We start from the raw sequence: 14,378 nt of genomic DNA on the forward strand, positions 1-14,378 counted from the left end.
TTTGTTCTTCTTGAAATTGAACTCTCCAAGTGGTCGACTATTTTTATAGGGCTACTTTTACAAAGCCACACTTCCTCTCAATTGCCGCACTGGGAATCGATAGCGCGGCTTTGTAAAAGAAGCCCATAAAGTCACCATGCTTGCTTTTCTTCTCTCCTTTGTAAGTATCTACTATATTACTACACTGTACAACATTATTTCTTATATTACGCAAATTTCTTCATGATTCACTGCAGATTACAAAGCAAAAGTCCTCAAATCAAGGAGAAGTACAATTAAAATAACATTACAACCAAATAAAATACAATTAATTTACATCTTCAAACAGATACGTTTTTATGGCCTTTCAAAATAAGTAATAAGAGCCTGGAGCGGAAGCCTATTCCAAACTTTAGTCCCCCTGATAAGAAAAAATAGATTCTAACAATTGCCTGTGATGAACATTTTAAACCGACAGAAAGTTCAGTTTAAGATGCTGCGTATTCTGAGTAGAGATGAACAACCTCAGAATATTCAAACAATAAGAGTTAGTACTATATGTAGACTTATACACTAGCGAGCGGCTGTCGGCTCTGCCAGTTCCCTGCCCCGGAACACAGGAAGTAACATGAGAGGGGACAGGGTACCGGCAGAGCCGACAGCCAAGTTCCTGTGATGCACACACCCTTGCTGCCTGCCCTTGGTACGCTACTGCGTACAGAACACAGTTATTGTGGCGGGTATGTATACACTCATAAACCAAGCAAGCAATCTTACCCCCTGTTTACTAAGCCGCGTGGGAATGCCGACATAGCCCATTCAAAGGAGGCAGTAAGGGCTCTTGCGTTAACTGTGCATTAAACAGCGAGCAGTAATCTAGATGGGTTAACTGGTTAGCAAAGGAATGCCCACTCTCTGCCTCCGACATGCCACCTGAAAAAAATTATAAAAAAATAATTACTGCATGGTTAGCTCATGCAAATGGCAAAACTAACATGGAACGCTTTAGTGTGTCCCATGTTAGGCCATTTTTAGCTGTGTTAGGAGCATGTTAATGCCTAATGCAGCTTAATAAAAGGGCCCCTTTGTTGCCTAAACTCATTATTTTTTTGAACTATAATTTTTTATTGAGGTTTAAAATGCATACAACTGCAGTCCATACAGTACGTGGTATAGAAACCACCAGGCAATACAAACAAACAATAAATAACAAAGTCTGACACAGCTCCGAATTACATCAACAGAATCAGCATATGAACAATGTTAACCCTGGAGATAATGCCTGGACACTTCTGTCTGGTTCTCCATAGTAAGTGTCTCACGGTGAGACTCTCACCCCAAATCATAACACTCTTGTTTGTTTTGTTGTTTTGTTTGTTACATTTGTACCCCACATTTTCCCACCTATTTGCAGGCTCAATGTGGCTTACACAGTACCGTCAAGGCGTTTGCCAAGTCAGTTGAGAACAAATACAAGGTTGTATAGTGATCGAATGAGGTAATTGTGAAGGGTCAGGAGGGATGAAGATTGTATGTTGTCCAGTACGATCATTGGTCATGCCGTGTTGCTGGGTGAAGGAGTTTACGTAGGATTGTTGGGGTAGGCCTTTTTGAATAGGTTGGTTTTTAGTGATTTTTCTGAAGTTCAGGTGGTTATGGATTGTTTTCACATCATTGTTTGCCCTGTTTTTCTGGACTGATAAAGAAGCCCGGTGGTTTGTGTGTTGGGTCTGTGAGTGCTTTCTGGGAACTGTGGGGCCACTGAGAGTGTGGCCCCAGTAACCTAAAAATCATTGGGGATAACTTGAGAGCAGGAGACTCGCCCAGAGGTGGTTGTGACCCAGTCGGTAGGAGAAGGGTGCTAGCATAGAGCACGAGCGGCAGGTACAGGCAGACCTGAGCTGTGCTGTGGTAGACCCTCTAAGTAGCCGCGGGGAAACCCCAGACGGGTGGCTACGCCTTTCGTGACAGAAGCAGTAAAATGTTTTGAGATGTTTCAATTCTGTTATCTTTTGGGAGACGTATCATATCAGATAAATATTGGGGAGCCCTGCTACACATTATATTAAATTCTAGCTTAAAATGCTGAAAACAAAAGCAAATTGACCAGTCCCCTAACCTCTCACCACCTGGACTGTCCCAACCTGCCCACTTTCCATCCTACCCCTACCACCCCATTACTCTACCCTTATCTTCTCCATAGTGTAAGTGCGAATAACAGGTGCTAAGAAATCAAGTGGGTCAGAATGAACCTGAAAGAAAAGCTCAAGACTAAACCTGTGCTGTTGGGAGAGCCACCCTCTAATCTTCTGGCCTTCCCCACCCCAAGGATACAAGGCCCAGATTAAATTTAGTTCAGACCTCCACTGTCTGTCTTCTTTGTTGATATTTCTGGGTTTTGGGTGTGTGATGTATTGTTTAGTTAATTGCCACTGAATATCCCCTTCCAACCTACTAAGCATGATTTAGCAGGGCAGCAGAATCTCCTGACTGGTTAAATCATTTTGAATACTGAGCATGAATACTTTGAAAATACTATCTTGAAGTTCAGACCTCCTGTATTCTTTGCATTTAAAAAAAGGAATATGAATGGTTGAACAACTTCTGGTAGCAGGTCAGTTTTGACTATTAAGGGACAAATAATTGGAGGTATTGAACTCATAAAATCAAGACAAATTAGCCCACCCACTCCAGCACAAAAACAAACAAAAGCATGGCAGGTGGTAAGTGTAACTGTCTGGCCAATATTTAAATATCAAGCACCAGGCAGGTAATAGGGATGTGCATTCATGGGAAATATCATGTCATTTTTTTGCCCCAAATGACACTATAAAACCCAAAAGTTTGCTTTTTTTTCCTCTATGTCATAAAAATGCACCTTCTTTTGAAACAGTGCAGACTATTTGTGAAGAATGAGCATTATTGGCAAACAGTGCACACTCTTTCAGAAGAGTATGCATTATTTACAATATTGTTCCCAATGTCAAACAAAGTTTTTAAAAACCTGAGCAAAATGAAAATTTTTGTAAATGACACAGTAAACTAAAGAAAATAAATACTTTTGGACTGCACATCCTGAGCAGGTAATATAGACATGTGACCAAAAGCTAGGGAAGTACTCAGCGTTCCACCAGTCTTTTTTTCCTCAACTCCATTTCATACCCTAATTTCTTCTTCCTCTTCATTCCTTGCAACTCTGTCCACTCCATACTCTCTATCTCTTCCCTCTAGCCTGATACACACCCATTCCTCCTTTCCTCTCCAGATTTCTCAATCCTCCTACTCTTTCACATTCTCAAAAATTCTCCTTCCTCCTCTCTCCCTCTCTTCTTTTTCCCCTCTCATCTTTACTGTCTGCGTTTTTATAGAGGGGCATTTTCGATATGACATCTAAGTCCGACTCTGAATGTTTTGCAAAAAAACATCCAAAATCAAAATAGGAAAAAGGACATTTTTGAAAAAGAAAAATGTCTTTTTTTTTTTCAAAAATACTGTTTTGTGATTTGGGCAGTTTTGTTTTGGTCCATTTTCGAAAAAAAAAAAAAAAAAGTCCAAGTGCAAAATGCACAAAATCAAGCCATTGGGATGTAGGAGGAGCCAGCATTTTTAGTAGACTGATCTCCCGAAATCCCAAGACAGCAATAGGGCACCCTAGGGGGCACTGCAGTGGACTTCATAAAAAGCTCCCAGGTACATATCTCACCATTGCTCCCTTACCTTGTCTGCTGAGCCCCCAAGAACCCACCCAAAACCCACTACTAAATGTATACCACTACCATAGCCCTTATGGTTGAAGGGGGCACCTATATGTGGGTACAGTGGGTTTCTGGTGAGTTTTGGAGAGCTCACAGTTTCCTCCACAAGTGTAACAGGTAGGGGGAGGTAGGATCCTGGGTTCAGCTGTATGCAGTGCACTGCATCACTACTAGACTACTCCTATTCTAGACTACATGCTGTTCTAATGGACCTGAGTATAACATCTGAGGTTGGCATAGAGGCTGGCAAGTAATGATTTTCATCATATTTTGTGGGGGAGGGAGGGGGTTAGTGACCACTGAGGGAATAAGGGGAGTTCACCTCTGATTCCCTCCAGTGGTCATCTGGTTATTTAGGGCACCTTTTTGTGCCTTATTCGTTATAAAAAAAATGGGTTTAGCTCAAAACGTCTTAGTTTTAGTCCTGGACGTTTTTGTTTTGTTCCATTATAGCTGAAAAACATCTAAGTCTTAGGAATGCCCAAGTCCCGCCCTGAACATGCCCCTGACATGCCTCCTTGAGATTTGGACGTACTTCTGATGGACTTCATAGAAAAACATCTAAAAATAGGTTTCGAAAATACTGATTTGGATGTTTTTGTGAGGAAAACGTCCAAATGCTGCTTTATGCCACTTTTTAGACGCTTTTCTGTTTTGAAAATGAGCCCGACACTCTTACATGAGCAGAACTTGTTCTTTTTTTAATATATATGTATGTTACTCAGGTGTTCATTCTGTGGTAGTACCTAGGGTACGTCATGGCAGGGCTCGTACAAGAGTATTAGGCACTCAAGGCAAAACTTCAGCCTTGCACCCCTTCCCCTTCAATTGATTTTCATTCCCTTACACCAGTGGTTCTCAAACTTGTCCTGGAGGACCACCAGTCAGTTGAATTTTCAGGCTATCCCTAATGGATATGAATGAGACAGATTTGCATGCATGTCAATTCCATTATATGCAAATCTGTTTTATGCATTATTCATTAGGAATATCCTGAAAACCTGACTGACTGGTGGTCCTCCAGGATAGATTTGAGACCCAGTGCCCAAGACTACGCCCTTCAGAAATTTTAACAAACACAAAAATCATGATTGCACCAATAATGCTGTTCCCAGAACAATCTTGTAAAAATACATAATTGGAATGCTTTAAAATATTATATTTTGCTTCATATATACACATCTATCTATCTATCTATCTATCTATCTATAGATAGAAACCTGGATTGGCCACTGTTGGAAACAGGATGCTGGGCTTGATGGACCTTTGGTCTGTCCCAGTATGGCAATACTTATGTACTTATCTATTACTGGGGGAATTCTGTGCAAAAAATTGAAACTTTTGCATGTGATGTTTAAAAAATCAACAAAATTCTGCAGCCTTTATTTTTTTCAAATAACATAATAATGCAATACAGAAAGATTACTTAAGGATACACTGACCCAACATAAAAATATCTGGACATTTGTGACACACCAATGTAACCAAAGACCGTAACGGACATTACCTGACTCTTCTTCCCCCTTTCCCTCCCTAAGTTCCCCCAATTGTACCTACCATACATGTACCTCATTCTACCACATCACTTTGTATTCATTCATATTATGCATTTGTTCAGACCGGAATCGGCTAACGCCGTTAACGGTTATATGTAAGCCACATTGAACCTGCAAAAAGGTGGGAAAATGTGGGCTACAAATGTAACAAATAATAATGATAATTTTTAATATTGTTTACAGCATTCCCCCCTCACAAGTCCTAGTTTTTTTCCAGGCTTATTTTTGAAAGAGAAGGATGCCCATCTTTCAACACAAATCGGAAGATGGGCGTCCTTCTCACAGGGTCGCCCAAATCGGTATAATTGAAAGCCGATTTTGGGCGCCCCAACTGCTTTCCGTTGCGGGGATGTCCAAAGTTCATGGGGGCGAGTCAGAGGCATAGCAAAGGCGGGACTTGGGCGTGCCTAACACATGGGCGTCCTTGACCCATAATAGAAAAAAAAGGGCATCCCTGACGAGCATTTGGACGACTTTACCTGGTCCAGTTTTTCTTACGACCAAGGCACAAAAAGATGCCCAAACTGACCAGATGACCACCGGAGGGAATCGGGGATCACCTACTACTACTTATCATTTCTATAGCGCTTCCTGACGTACGCAGCGCTGTACACTTGAACATGAAGAGACAGTCCCTGCTTGACAGAGCTTACAATCTAATTAGGACAGACAAACAGGACAAACAAGAGATAAGGGAATATTAAAGTGAGGATGATAAAATAAGGGTTCTGAACAAGTGAATAAGGGTTAGGATTTAAAAGCAACATCAAAAAGGTGGGCTTTTAGCTTAGATTTGAAGATGGCCAGAGATGGAGCTTGACGTACCGGTTCAGGAAGTCTATTCCAGGCATATGCTGCAGCAAGATAAAAACAACGGAGTCTGGAGTTAGCAGTGGAGGAGAAGGGTGCAGATAAGAGAGATTTACCCAGTGAATGGAGTTCCCGGGGAGGAATGTAGGGAGAGATGATAGTGGAGAGCAGGGGCGTATCTGGAATCCGGCGGTAGGGGGGGCCAGAGCCAGAGAGGGGGGGCACATTTTTGCCTCCCTCCCCCCCCCCCCGCCGCCGCCGCCTCTCTCCACCCCCTCTCTCCTCCCCCTCCCCGCCGTCAACCCTCCCCCGTTGCTTACTTTTGCTGGCGGGGGGCCCCAACCCCCGCCAGCCGAGGTCCGACCTGCAATCTCCATATTTCGTCTTCCTCCGTGGCCATGTGCTATTGTGCTTCAAGGAAGTAACGCTGCAGTGCTGATTCGTTGAATCCAGTTCGGCATCTGACGTCGCAGCGACGTCAGACGCCGAACTGGATTCAACGAATCAGCACTGCAGCGTTACTTCCTTGAAGCACATGGCCACGGAGGAAGACGAAATATGGAGATTGCGGGTCGGACCTCGGCTGGCGGGGGTTGGGGCCCCCCGCCAGCAAAAGTAAGCAGCGGGGGAGGATTGACGGCGGGGAGGGGCCAGGGCGAAATCTGCGGGGGCCCAGGCCCCTGTGGCCCCACGCAGATACGCCCCTGGTGGAGAGGTACTGAGGAGCTGCAGAGTGAATGCACTTATAGGTCAATAAGAGGAGTTTGAACTGTATGCGGAAACAGATAGGAAGCCAGTGAAGTCCCCTTACTCCCCCAGTGGTCACTAACCCCCACCCAACCCTCAAAAAAGAACTTTAAAAACATTTTGTGCCAGCCTCTATGCCAGCCTCAAATGTCATACTCAGGTACATTGCAGCAGTATGCAGGCCCCTGGAGCAGTTTTAGTGGGCGCAGTGCACTTCAGGCAGGCAGACCCAGGCCCATCCCCCCACCTGTTACACTTGTGGTGGTAAATGTGAGCCCTCCAAAACCCACCAGAAACCCACTGTACCCACATCTAGATGCCCCCCCCCCACCCGTAAGGGCTATTGTAGTGGTGTACAGTTGTGGGGAGTGGGTTTTGGGGGGCTCAGCACACAAGATAAGGGAGCTATGTACCTGGGAGCTTTTTCTGAAGTCCACTGCAGTGCCCCTAGGGTGCCTGGTTGGTGTCCTGGCATGACAGGGGGACTAGTGCACTACGAATGCTGGCTCCTTCCACAACCAAAGGGCTTACATTTGGTCATTTCTGAGGTGGGCATCCTTAGTTTCCATCATCGATGAAAATCAGAAACGATCAAGTCTAAGGACGACCATCTCTAGGGACAACCTAAATGCCACAATTTGGGCGTCCCTGACCATATTATCGAAACGAAAGATGGATGCCCATCTTGTTTCGATAATACGAGTTTCCTCGCCCCTTCGCCGGGACGTCCTGCGAGGATGTCCTTAGGAAAACTTGGGCGCCCCTTTCGATTATGCCCCTCTTCCTCTTCCCTTCCCCCCATTCTACCCAGTCTTTCTTCACTTTGGTGAAAATCCCTTACAGGCTTGATCTCTCTCCCCACCCCGCCCTCGGTCAACCCCTACTCCATCTCTCTTCCCTCCAACTTTCTGCCCCAAAGTCAGCTTTTTTTTCTTCTTTGACCCCCTCTAGGCTCCATATATCCCACTTTACTCTGCTCCCTCCACATTTCTTTCACTTTTAAGCCTCCCCAGCAAAACCTCCAGTTTTCTTTCTCTCTGCATCCCCCTCCAGGCTTGACCCCCTCTCCTTCTCAAGTAGCACATTCTCTCTCTCTCTCTCTCTGTTTCATTGCTCCATTCTTCATTCTGGACTTGAGTTTACCATTAGCCCCACCAACCAACACCCACTGCCAACTCTCTCTGGGCCTGCAGGACTATAGCCTATTGATTTTGGGCCATGTGCACCAGTGCTCATAGTTGAAGCCTCCAATCTGGATCTGTATTAGCTGGCTTATTTAGCTGTAACCGTTTCTCTGCTCGCACAGTGCTTCATTGCTGGCATTGTACTCAGTCTCTGGCACTCATAGTTGTACCCTCTACCCTGGCATGCATAACAGGCTCCTGTGGCTGCAGCTTTCTTTCTCTAGGCCCACACAACTTTCATTATGGACAATGTATGCTGGTACTTGTCACTGCATCTTCTATCCTGGCCTGTGGGAGCCAGCTCCTACAACTGCAGCCAACTGTCCCTGGGTCCAAACAGCTGCATCTCTTCATTTTGGGTCACAGTTTCAGTCTTTTTACCCACATAAGTACATAAGTACATAAGTAGTGCCATACTGGGAAAGACCAAAGGTCCATCTAGCCCAGCATCCTGTCACCGACAGTGGCCAATCCAGGTCAAGGGCACCTGGCACGCTCCCCAAACGTAAAAACATTCCAGACAAGTTATACCTAAAAATGCGGAATTTTTCCAAGTCCAAGTGGCAGCTGTTCCTTCCTCACCTAGGCAGATCAATTCTTTTACAGTCATTTCCTAATCTTTATGTAGAATTCTGCAAAACAAATGCAGAATTCTGCATGGGAAGAGAATTCTGCAAAAATTCTACAGTGAGCAATTGTACAGAATTTTCCTAGGAGTAATACTCTTTATCCAAAAGTCATTTACTAAGGTAAATGACTATTTATGTGGGAAGATGGGCTATTTGAGAACTGTCCACCTTCACTTCAGTATGCCTTAATGATTCTTTGAGAATCTGTAGCTGTCAGGACCTATTGTTTTGCTTGACTCCAGCCACTCCCAAGAATCTTCTACCCTAGGCTACTGCCTAGTCTGTCTAGTGATTAAGCAGGTCCTGCTTGGTGGGTAGGGGCTGACTCTGTCTACCCTTAGACATGGGGAACATAAGCTTGAAGACCCTACATTCATAGACTTTTATTTCATTTATTTATTTGGATTTAATTAACACATTTTCAATAGTTTAGTTCATTTAATCTTGATATACTGCCCATCATCAAATCAGAGTGGTTTATAATTTAATAAATCACCAATCAATGGAATAAGAAAGGAACTACAACTTAAATAGGAAAGGAAAGAGGAAATCAAAAGAAATAGAAAAGGAAAGAAGAAATCAGAAGAAAGTAAAAGTAAAAAGGGACAAGTAAATCACCAGATACCCGCTGCGTCAAGACATCACTACTTGAAACTGGAAGCAAAGGCCATGGTAAATAAATGGGTTTTCAAGGCAATCTTGAAATTAGAATATGACTGTTCACTAAGGAGTGCAAATGGTAACGCATTCCAAAGAGTTGGGATCAAAGAGAAAAAAGCTGAATGTCAGGTGGATTGAAGCCTAGTGCAAAAAAACTGCAGGAATATATAACTGATTCTGAGAGGATGGGGTTTAAAAAAGATAAGGTAGGTTTATTGATAAAGACAGTAGAAATTAGTATTTTAAAAAGCTAACTTTATTAACTAGTCTCCCTACCCTTGTTCCCATAGTTTCTAAAACTTGAACCAAAGCATACAGTAGTAACAGATAGCCTCTAGAAGGCACAGCAGGGCCTAGTTTAGTCTTTATTCCCACCCACTCTCCCCAGCTCCTACCCACCCCTAGCATATCTCTTCATTTATAGTCTTAACTAATAGACAATTATTCTAATTAGGATAACAAGAGGAGAGTTTTCATTAGAGTTTTAATTACATTTAATTACTTTCTGAGAAGCAAACAATAAATAAATCACACAATATACCATATAATCTTAAGATTATAAACATTTTGAAACATTTTGATAATTGAGGACTGTGGGAAACGTGGAAACACAAAGACATGACGGCAGATAAGGGACAAATGGCCCATCCAGTCTGCCCTTCCATAGTAACCACTAACGCCTCCTTTTTCTAAGGGATCCCAAGTGTCCGTCCCATGTTTTCTTAAATTCCAACACAGTTTTCATCTCTGTAACATCCACCAGGAGGCCATTCAATGTACCCACCACCCTTTCAGGGAAAGAGTATTTTCTTAGGTTCTTCCTAAGTCTATTTCCTCTTAACTTCATCCTATACCCTCTCATTCCAGAGTTTTCCTTCATTTTAAAAAGGCTCACCTCCTGTACATTAACGCCACTGAGGTACTTAAACATTTCTATCATATTTTCTCTCTCCCGCCTCTCTTCCAGCGTATACATGTTGAGGTTCGTGAGTCTATCACTATGTGTTTTATGACCAAGACCACTTACCAGTTTGGTAGCCACCCTCTGGATCGACTCCATCCTATGTATGTCTTTCCATAGGTGCGGTCTTCAGAATTGCACGCAGTACTCTAAGTGGGGCCTCACCAGAGACTTATACAATGACACTATCACCTCTTTTTTCCTGCTGGTCATCCCTCTCCTTATGCACCCACCCACCCATCCTTCTGGCTTTGATCGTCAACTTTTTTTTACCTGTTTGGCCACCTTAAGGTCATCAAACACAATCACCCCCAAGATCTGCTCTTCTTTTGTACACAGGAGCACTTCACCCCCTATATTGTATTGTGCCCTTGGATTCTTGTAACACAAGTGCATGACCCTGCATTTCTTAGCATTAAATCTTAGTTGCCAATTTTCAGACCATTCTTCAAGCTTTGCTAGATCCTTCTTCATGCCATCCACTCCCTCCGGGGTGTCCAACCTATTATAAACTTTGGTATCATCCGTAAAGAGACAAACCTAGTACCTTAAGACATTTAAATAATACAGTAATACTAAGATGCAGACAGTAATCCAGCAGTAAGAGGGGTGTTATCCAGTCTTTTGTACTGTGTGTTACATATATGATTATCTCTCAGTTGGCTAGAGATTATATGTGTGTGCTCGATGCAAAGAACTAGCTCTCAGAGAATGAGTCCATTCTCGTGAGGCTAGAGTAGTAGACTTGGAGGAGCTGAGGGAGGCAGAGAGGTACATAGAGGAGGCTGACAGGGGCTTTGTAGAGAAGTTCTACTTTCAGTCTGGCAGCCCCTGTACTGCCTTGGAGGAGGGGGGTCTCCTAGAAAGAGAACATCACCCTGGTGAAGCAAAAATTAATCCTGTAGCCAGGATCTGCCTACCAGGGGATGCAATATCCTCTTGCACTGAGGATGTGTCTCCAGAAGCTTCTGTCCAGGAGAGAAGGGTTAGGACAACTTTTGTAGTTGGTGATTTGATCATTAGGCATATAGATAGCTGGGTGGCTGGTGGGCATGAGGATCACCTGGCTACTTGCCTGCCTGGTGTGAAGGTGGCAGACCTCATGCATCACCTAGAGAATATTTTAGATAGTGCTGGGGAGGAGCCTTCTGTCTTAGTACATGTGGGTACCAATGACATAGAAAAATGTGGGAGGGAGGTTTTGGAAACCAAATTTAGGCTCTTAGGTAGAAAGCCAAAATCCAGATTCTCCAGGGTTCATTTTCAGAAATGCTCCTCATTAAACGCGCAGGACCCAAGAGGCAGGCAGAGCTCCACAGTCTCAATGCATGGTTGAGACGACGGTGCAATGAAGAGAGATTTAGATTTGTTAGGAACTGGAAAGAATTCTGGGGAAGGGGGAGCCTGTTCTAAAAAGATGGACTCACTTTAACTGGGATGGGACCAGGCTGCTGGTGCTAACTTTTAAAAAGAAGATACAACAGCTTTTAGACTAAAATGGGGGGGGGGGGGGGGGGGGGGGAGCCAACAGTCTCCCAGGAGAGCATGGTTCAGTGTGGAGCATCCTCAAAGGATACTATCAAAAGAGGACATTTAGGGAATCTCAATAGAGAGGCTTCAATAATGGTGAAAGAAAGTCAGGAGTGTCTAATTAATGGGAGAACAGAGTAAATGATGCAAATTATCCCCACCAACTTCAAAGCAGCTTGTAGATGCTAGGAAAGAACACAATTTGAAGTGTCTATGCATAAATGCTAGAAGCCTAAAATATAAGATGGGAGAGTTGGAGTATATAGCACTAAATGAAGAGATAGATATAATAGGCATCTCAGAGACCTGGTGGAAGGAGGATAATCAATGAGACACTGTTATCAGGGTACAAATTATATTGCAATGATAGAGTGGCTCAAATTGGAGGAGGGGTTGCACTATGTGCTAAGGAGGTAATTGAGTCAAACAAAATAAATATTCTTCATGAAACAGATAGCAGCGTGGAATCCATGTGGACAGAAATTCCATGCGTGAGGAGAAAGAATATACTGGTAGGGCTGTACTACTGTCTGCCAGGACAGAATGAACAGACAGATGAACAAATGCTTATAGAAATTAGGAAAGCTGGTAAATTAGGCAACATTATAATAACGTGTGATTTCAATTACCCCAATATTGACTGGATAAATGCTACATCAGGGAGCACTAGAGAGGTAAAATTCTTAAATGTAATAAATGACTACTTCTTGGAACAACTGGTCCAAGAAGAATCAAGAAGGGGAGGTGTTTTACATCTTAGTGCAATGCAGGACATGGAACAAGAGGTAATGGTGTTGGATCTGCTAGGAAACAGTGATCAAAACATGATCAAATTTGAGATGATATCTGGAGTGAAGTCACTAAAGAAATCTACTGTAGCAGCATTCAGTTTTCAAAGGGATGACTATGACAAAATGACAAAAATGGTTAAATAGAAGCTGAAAGGGTCAGCCACAAAAGTTAGGACTTTAAATCAGGTGTGGATGTTATTTAAAAATACCATCATGGAAGCCCAGACCAAATGTATTTCATATATTAACAAAGGTAGAAAGAAGAGCAAGTGACAACCAGTATGGTTAAAAGGTGAAGTGAAAGAGGCTATTAGTTCCAAAAGAGCACCTTTCAAAGAATGGAAAAAGGATCTGAATGAAGAAAATAAGAAGCGACATAGACAGTGTCAAGCCAGATGCAAATCACTAATAAAGAAGGCTAACAGATAATATGAAGAAAAACTTACTATGAGACAAAAACTCATACTAACACCTTTTTCATGTACATCAGAAGCAGAAAACCTGTGAGGAAATCAATGGCACTGTTATATCATGAAGGAGCAAAAGTGGCGCTTAGGGAGGACAAGGCCATAGTAGAGAGACTGAATTAATTCTTTGCTTCTGTCTTTACGGAAGAAGATGTAAGAGATCTACATGTATCAGAAATGGATTTCAAGGGTGATGATGCAGAGGAACTGAAAGAAATCTCGGTGAGCCTTGAAGACGTACTGAGCCAAATTGACATGTTAAAGAGTGATAAATCACCTGAACCAGATGGCATACACCCCAGGGTACTGAAAGAACTCAAACATGAATTTGCTGATCTGTTGTTAGTGACATGTAACCTGTCATTAAAATTGTCCATCGTTTGTAGTACCTGAAGATTGTACCTGAAGATTAGAGGGTGGCCAATGTATCACCAATTTATTTAAACAGTTCCAGGGTGATCTGGGAAATTACAGACTGGTAAGCCTGACCTCAGTGCCGGGGAAAATAGTGAAAACCATTATAAAGATTAAAATTACAGAACAGTAGACAAACATGGTTTAATGGGACAGAATCAGCATGGGCTCAGCCAAGGGAAGTCTTGCCTCACAAATTTGCTTCATTTCTTTGAAAGAGTAAATAAACATGTGGATAAAGGTGAGCCTGTTGATGTAGTATACCTGGATTTTCAGAAAGAATTTGATGAAGTTCCTCATGAGAGACTCCTGAGAAAATTAAAAAATCATGGGATAGGAGGCAGTGTCCTTCTGTGGAGTAGGATTTGGTTATTGGACAGAAAACAGAGGATAGGGTTAAATGGCCATTTTTTGCAATGGAGGAGGGTGAATAGTGGAGTGCTGCAGGGATCTGTACTGGACTGGTGCTATTTAACATATTTATAAATAATCAAGTAAATGGAACGATGAGTGAGATGATTACAATTGCAGATGACACAAAACTATTCAAAGTTGTCAAATCACATGTGGATTGAGAAAAATTGCAGGAAGTCCTCTGGAGACTGGAAGACTGAGCATCCAAATGACAGATGAAATTTAATGTGGAAAGATGCAAAGTGATGCATATTGTGAATAATAATCTAAATCATAGTTATCTGATGCTAGGGTCCACCTTAGGAGTTAGCACTCAAGAAAAAGATCTAGGTGTCATTGCAGACAATATGCTGAAATCTTCTGCTCAGTGAGCGGCAGTGGCCAAACAAATAAATAGGATGCTTGAAATTGTTAGGAAAGGGATGCAAAATGAACCTAGAATATTAGAATGCCTCTGTATTGCTCCATGATGTGACCTCAC

General features: G+C 42.8%; 1 long non-coding RNA gene across 1 annotated transcript; it reads left to right on the forward strand.

The window, feature by feature from the left end:
• The first annotated feature begins 971 nt into the window (after positions 1-971).
• LOC115460110 lies at positions 972-14,046 on the forward strand. The gene is made up of 3 exons (XR_003940378.1): positions 972-1,066; positions 6,255-6,260; positions 14,036-14,046. It is a non-coding gene; the product is annotated as an uncharacterized LOC115460110 (long non-coding RNA).
• The last annotated feature ends 332 nt before the right edge of the window (positions 14,047-14,378 follow it).

This window comes from Microcaecilia unicolor, chromosome 1 (genome assembly GCF_901765095.1).
Source record: "Microcaecilia unicolor chromosome 1, aMicUni1.1, whole genome shotgun sequence".
NCBI classification, from domain to species: Eukaryota; Metazoa; Chordata; class Amphibia; order Gymnophiona; family Siphonopidae; genus Microcaecilia; species Microcaecilia unicolor.